The 7,413-nt window shown below is 35.7% G+C and overlaps 1 non-coding gene across 1 annotated transcript; it reads right to left on the bottom strand.

Annotated features, from left to right (window-relative positions):
* Nucleotides 1–6,647: 6,647 nt before the first annotated feature.
* Nucleotides 6,648–6,754, bottom strand: LOC125496120 (small nucleolar RNA R71). The gene has a single exon (XR_007272822.1). It is a non-coding gene; the product is annotated as a small nucleolar RNA R71 (small nucleolar RNA).
* Nucleotides 6,755–7,413: the final 659 nt, after the last annotated feature.

Raw genomic sequence — 7,413 nt, 5'->3', positions numbered from 1 at the left:
TGCGCCTACTTTTGGCACGTTTTGACATATTTTTTAATAAAACATGTTTTAATGTTATCATTTTGAATTTTAACTCTAGCAATCTGATTTTACGGGATAAAATTCGATTTTGATTATAAAAATATCTATGAAAATATTTATTTTATTTAAATAAAACAATTACTTGGTTTTTTTCAAAGAGTTGGGCTCAAAATACAATTAATAATAATGATTAATTAAGTGGGCTTTAAAATACGATTTTGGATCACTCAAATACGCTTTAACACTTTTTAAAATAGTTTTGGCTCTTTGAACTGCTATGCCCTTGCACTAGTGGAAAAATGAAGAAGGGCTGCGCTGAAAAAGGCATGTAGGGCTACGCTTTTTGACAGTAGCCCTTTCAATAGCAGCCCTTCACTTTTTAAGTAGGGCTGCGCTAGACAAGCACAACCCTTCACAAGGAAGGGCTGCGCTAGACAAGCACAACCCTTCACAAGGAAGGGCTGCACTTTTTAGGTAAAAGCACAACCCTTAAAGCTTAGAAGGGCCACGCTTTTTAGGTAAAAGCGCAGCCCTTCTAAGCTAGAAGGGTTGCGCTTTTACCTAAAAAGCACAACCCTTCCTACCAAAAAAAAAAAAAATTTTTTTTTCGACATTTTTTTACTATTAATCTTACATTTTCTGAATTTTAACATTTGCATCAAACTTTAAAGTAAACCATCCAAATCCAGAAGAGAAGAAATTATAGATCTACAATGCAACTAAACCCAAATATACAGAAGAGAAGAAATTATAGATCTATAATGCAACTAAACCCAAAACAAAAAAAAAAAGAACGAAACGAAAAGGAACAAAAACTAATATACAGAAGAGAAGAAATTATAGATCTGAAAATACAAGAACATTAATCAAAACAAAGATTATGAAATTATAGATCTGAAAATACAAGAACTACCTCCAAACATTAACCTAATAATGTTTAAATACATAAAACAAAACCCTAATACATAATTAAGGAAAAAAATTCGGAAATACTTAAAATGGCTATTTGGAGCCTTAAACGAACTCGGATGGCTTAAAAAGCCTAAACATCATGGGATAGCCATGTGTTTGACTCGTTGGCCCGTTCCGCTTCCGAAAAGGTATCACAATAGGCAATCGGACTCCGTCGGCATAATTAGTGCAAATCATTTCAGGGTTTTTGTCGCAACGTTTCTGGGAGTTTTTGAGAGAGAAGAGAGGATGAGAGAGAAGGAGGAAAGGGAGGAGGGACGTGAGAGAAGGAGGAAAAGGGGTGAGGGACGTGAGAGAGGAGAGAGAATGAGGGATAATATATTTGACGAAGCCCGCTTAATATTTGAAGCCCGCAAACTTTTTTATTTCAAATTTTTTTAAGAAGGGCTGCGCTTTTCTTCAAAAGCGCAACCCTACATAGCAGAAGGGCTGCACTTTTTTAAAAAAAGCGCAATCCTTCACTTGTAGGGCTGCGCTTTTAGGAAAAGCGCTGCCCTTTCTTTTTTTTCCCCTAGTGTTTGGTCGGACCAATTAAGACTGTTGTATGTTTCATTATTGGGCCTTAAACGAGGAGACACGATTATGTTTCTATAGACCCTCCACTTTGATTGAGGTTCAAGAAATCAAAAGTCAAAGTATTCGGTGTCAAGACGGAGAACGTTTAAATGCTCTTCAGTTTAGAACTGATCTCATCTACATACGGTGGTCTCTGCAAAACAAAGTTACATAATAATGCACATAATGATGGAATAATGCAAATTAGATTCTCTAAGGATGCATGAGACGCTAGGAAAGGATTAAGGTATGGAAAGCTAAGGAAGATGGCGCGTCATGGAAGGTTAGGGTTATGCAATGCTAGGATGTATGAAATGTAATGTAAGGCTACGGTTATGCATATCTAGGATGTATGAAATATAATGCAAGGTCAGGGTTTTGCAAGGTTAGGAGATCTGGATATGTAGAATTATTAGATATAGATAGAATGATTTCGAAAACTAGTTTTAGTAAATAATCGAGGTCCGTGAACGAGGTCCGCAAATTACAATTTTTCGGGAGTTTGATTTGATTTGGAGTAACCATCACATATATAGGAACCCCCCCCCCCCTTGGGTAAGCTTGTCTTGAATTAGGCATTATGAGTCTTGATCGAAAAGTAGTTGATTGTTTGAGTATTCAAAGTTCTTTGTTGGGATTCTTCTTCGAAGAGTTGACACAGTTAAAGTCAGATATCGCCAGAAATCATAGAATTGTTGGAGAGTCCTTCAGGGACAAGGAGAGTTAGGATTGAAAAATAAAAATTTTAAATTTGTGACTTAAATAAATGTAGGTGGAAAAAGGCTTTGACGTGGCTAAGTTTAGACTCGAGTCTATGTTGGAATCTAGAAAAAAGTGTGCTTTTGAAATCTAGAAAGTCAAATCATTAGACATTGATTAATTTATTTTATTGAAGCGATCGGACCTCGAGATGAGGATTCCTACGCATCTTTGTGGAATCATACGATTCGTAGTTCTGGATCTAATTTCTTTTTTTTTGTGCCCTAACTTTTGCCTAGGCCGCCCTTTCGGGTTTCAACCTAGCGCACTTTGACATACTATAAAAAAAGAGTTAGCATTGATGAAAGGTTGAAAAGGGTTAAGACTTGAGGTTTTGATGAAGTATTAATTGGTTGGGCTAAGGTAGGATAATGGATTTGAATTATGTGGTTTTTATTTGAAGTTTTGAATTATGTGGTTTGCGTTTTGATGGATTCAAGGATTTGAATGAGGGTTAGAACTTGTGTGGAAGCCTCCTAGCTTTAATTTTTATTTCTTTACCTTTGACTTTTTCTTTGTACATTTATGTTCTTTTTGTCCTTTGCGTTTTGTTTTTGCTTCTGCCTTTTTTTCCGCACTTTGAATTTATTCACTTTTTTATTTTGCCTAGCATTGATTTTTTGAACTTTTTTTTTGTAGTGAGACTTGCACAATTTTTTTTTTTTGTGGTTTTGGCTATTGGAAGGTTTGAAGGATATTTATGGCATTTTGATTTTGACGGGATTATTTGGCTGTGGGATTTTTTTTTTGGTTGCATGAGATGGTTTATGGATGATGATTTTTCGGAATAATAAAAGGGATAAAAGAATAACTCCTAATCTAAAGTATGTGGTCCTTTTTCATTTTTCTTTTTTATTTTCAGATTCTTTTCTTTAATTATTCAAGATCATTAGCTGATTTAAGTTTCATCATCGAATTCAAAGCATAAATGATGGTGAAAGGCCAATGAAAATAAAAATATAATGAAATGAAAGTTGAAAAGCTATAATAGATGAACTCCTATAGTAACATAGAATCGATGGAAAAGGATAAAAATGGCTCAGGGTAAGGACTCTCTGACTCATCATAGGATATCAGAAATAAAAGACTATGCCCTTTTGAATTGTTGATGCTGATTCTTGTTGTAGCAAGCATTAGAAGTTTGTTGTCATCGACCATGTTTCGCAGTGCAATTATGGTATTTGACACTCGCTGTCATATGTTCATTGTTCTGTTGTAATTTGCAGTAAAAATATATGTTGCACCTTTTGAATTTTCTTTTAGGTGCAGGGTTTAGAGTAGACCCTATAGAAGTGATCGCGCTTCTATTGTGAAGGCGGTCAAAAAATTTGAATTTTCTTTTAGGTGCATAGTTCGGAGTAGACCCTATAGAAGAGATCACACCTCTATTGTGAAGGCGATTAAAAAGTAATCTCATGACTCCAAATGAAGTTAGGGTGGTGACAGTCGCGTAATGCGCCATAGAGTATGCTCACGCACATTTGTTCTTCCATTAGGTGTTCTCTAAGTTGAAATCTCTCAACTGTTCATGAAAAGAATCGAGTGGACCTAGCTTGTAAGTTTAAGAAATGATTTATAAAATAGGAAATAGAAATGAGGAATGGGAGATGAGAAATGAAAAGTAGAAATGGAAATGGGAAATGCATATGAAATGGAGGATTAGAACTGATTATGGGTTTTTGATTAGTATGGGCTTGACCATGATGCAGATATGGGCCTAACAATATGCATATGCATATATGGACTAGACTAGACTAGACTTTGAACTTATAGGAGAGCAAGCAGACTAGGCCTAAGGGTATGAATTGATATTTTATGGTCCAAAGACTTGACTAGGTCTTACATGGAGATGGAAACTAGACCTATTATTGGCTTTTATAGTCCGGGGACTTGACTAGGGTTCACATAAGGATGTAGACCTAGGATTTAACTTTTATAGTCCGAAGACTTAACTAGGGTTTACATAGTATAGAGATGCAAACTAGACATTGGGAATGAACTTTTATAGTCCTAAGACTAAACTAGGGTTTACATAGAGATGCAAACTAAACCTAGAAAATGAACTTTTATAGTCCTAAGACTTAACTAGGGTTCAGATAGAGATGCAAACTAATTGGGCCTAAATGTACTTATGCTTTGAATTGGATTAGAATTAGACATAGATTGGATTGTACTAGGAATGACTTGGGCTAGACTTCGCATATTACATAAAGATGCAAATGATCGAACTAGACTTATATGGGCCTAAGATGACTCTAGTGCTAGTGAATGTATGGACTCATATTTAGACTGTCCTATGATGAATGCAAAATGGACTCTAATTGATAACACGTTTATATTTTCATTTTTATGTGATATATTTGTGTGTTTCCATCATATTTTTTCCATATATTTAATCTCTTAGAGCTATTATTCTTTACTTTTCGCTATTGCTCTTCTCGTGTGTATTTGATTTGTTTTTGTAGGATTATGGCGTTTATTGGAGTTGATTGGGATTTGCAGGAAAGCTTGGATGATTGCGGAGCATTCAGATGGATTGATAGCTTTATCCTGCGATGATTTTGAAGATATATTGCATATGGTTGGTAACCATTAATTACCGTGCCTAAGAAGTACAAAATGACTTTTGATAACAAGAGAACAAAAAAAAGCATAAACCGCCACCTTTGGCGGTCCTTTCAAGCTTACCAGCAAGGCATGGCGGTCTCCAATTTCAATATTACGTAATCTTAGTTTTAGAGTGTTTTAGGAGTCCAAATCCTAGTCAAACTCCTTGTATTTGGATAGATATAAATAGGTTTTGGATAGAAATTGTAAAGGGGATTCTTTTGGAGAGAGAAATAATTGATTGAGTTGATTTTCTCTTGGCTTCTCCGTTTTTCATCAACGTTTCTCCATACTTTCCTCAAGTCTTTGTTTTCGACATTCAGGTTTGCAATTTCATCGATTAATTCAGATATTATTTTCTCTTCTCTATTATATTTATTATTATTGTTAATCATGCTTTCTTTTAATCTTTATTTTTGTATTCAATCATCATGTGTGAGTAGTTTTCTATTAGGGTTAGGTTGAACCCTAACATGAATTGATCTTGTTTAATTCCCAATTCCCAAACTTGATTAATTTATGATTCATTTATTTTAGGGTTGGTTTTAATTATCAATTATGACTAGAAATAGTTATATTGAATGTGATTATTTTTGCAACGAAAGTTGAATCTTAATCGAATCTAGAACCCTAATTTAAGATAAAGGAAATCATCACAAAGTAGTTGATGGAATTTATTAGGATGTTAGGATGTATGTCTAAAGTCCTTAATTTGCAGACTCCATGAAAATAGGCATGATTGCATTGTTAGGGAAGCTATTGATTGATCGAAAAGAAATCCTTAGTATTATTAGGGCGCGTTATCCTATGAGTTATCTATTAGTTAATTAAGGAAAAGGGATATTTGTGGCATTAATTCGTGTTAGTGGGGATACTTAAACCTAGATGTCTTTAGTCTTTGATTTACTCTTGATAATTTCATTTGCTTTAGTTATTTAGATTAGTTCAGCATCGCTTATATTGATTACTTGCTTAGTTAGAGTCAATTTAACTACTTTGAGTCAGTTAGTCTTCTTGGGATTCGACCTTACTTGCCCGACTACATTAGTTAGGAGGAATAGTTAGTTATTTTTGTTAGGTACGCGACAAGCCTTTCAAATTTTGGCGCGTTGCGGGGACTAACGGTATTTAAATTAGTTATTTTTGATTTTATTTTTGCTAAGTTTTTTTTTTTAGTTTGCTGCTTCGGCTATCATTTCTTGTTTATTTGATCTTTTGTTTTTAGTTCTTTCTTGGTTGCATGCAAACTCGACGTATAGGTCCACAAAATTTAATTCCTCTAGATCTTGAAATTGAAGCCACTGCACGCAAGCAAGGAAGTACAAAGAGACGAATTAAGAATAAGAAGAAAGCAATGGGTGAAGAAGCAACTAAAACTCTTTGGGAGTATGGTGTACAAGATACTACAACTGGTGCATTATCGAGCATTGTTCGACCAGCCGCCAATGCTGCAAATTTTGAACTTAAGCCTCAATTCATCCTGTTCATCTCCAACGATTCATTTGCAGGGTTACCCAATGAATGCCCTGTGAGTCACATTGCTAGTTTCTTGGAGAAATGCAACATAGTAAAAATCAACAATGTGAGTGAGGATGCAATTCGACTATGCCTTTTTCCTTTTCCTCTTCGAATAGGCAAAGGAGTGGTTGAGAGATGAAGGTTCAAACTTTTATACATGGGGGAAACTTGCCAAAGCATTCTTGGTGAAGTTTTTGGGGCAAGAAAAGACCGCGAAGCTGAGGAATGAGTTAGCAACCTTTGAGCAACATGACGACGAATCATTGTATGAAGCATGGAGAAGGTTTCTACGTTTGCAAAGACAATGTCCTCATCACGGGATTCCTAGTGGATGTTGATACAGACTTTCTACAATGGTTTGACACATGAGTTTCGTATCTACATTGATGCTGCTTCAGGCGGTTCCCTTATGACTAAGAATCCAATCGAAGTAAAGGAGTTGATTGAGAAGATGGCGGCCAATACCATCCAAATGGTCGCAATCGTGCTAAGAAGGGAGGTAAATATGATGTTGATGTGCGAACTACTTTGACTAATACTGTGCAGGCACTATCTCAAAAGTTTGATCGACTCCAAGCTGGTTAATCTATGATGGTCGCATGTCAGATGTGTGGAGTACAAGGACATGCTGCTACTGAATGTCAAATCAACAATGATGGGATGACAATTGAGCAAGCCAATGCTCTTTATAATTCCAATCCAAAGCGGTCATATGATCCTTATTCTAACACATACAATGAGGGATGGAAGCACAATCCTGCATTCTCATACAAGAACACTCAAGCACAACTCAATCCACTTCCTCCACCTCGCAACAACTTTAATGCACCACCAGGTTTTCAAGCTAGAGCACCATTCAATCATCATGTCAATCAAGGTGTTAATCAGCAACCTCCTCCAATTCAACAGAAGAGCAACTTGGAGATTATGATGGAGAACCTTTTAGCCCAACAAACTGAATTCATGGCTCAACAAGGTAAG

Source organism: Beta vulgaris, chromosome 3, assembly GCF_026745355.1.
Source record: "Beta vulgaris subsp. vulgaris cultivar EL10 chromosome 3, EL10.2, whole genome shotgun sequence".
Lineage (NCBI taxonomy): Eukaryota > Viridiplantae > Streptophyta > Magnoliopsida > Caryophyllales > Amaranthaceae > Beta > Beta vulgaris.
Note: the sequence above shows the minus strand (reverse complement) of the source record. Positions and strands in the feature narration are given on the sequence as shown.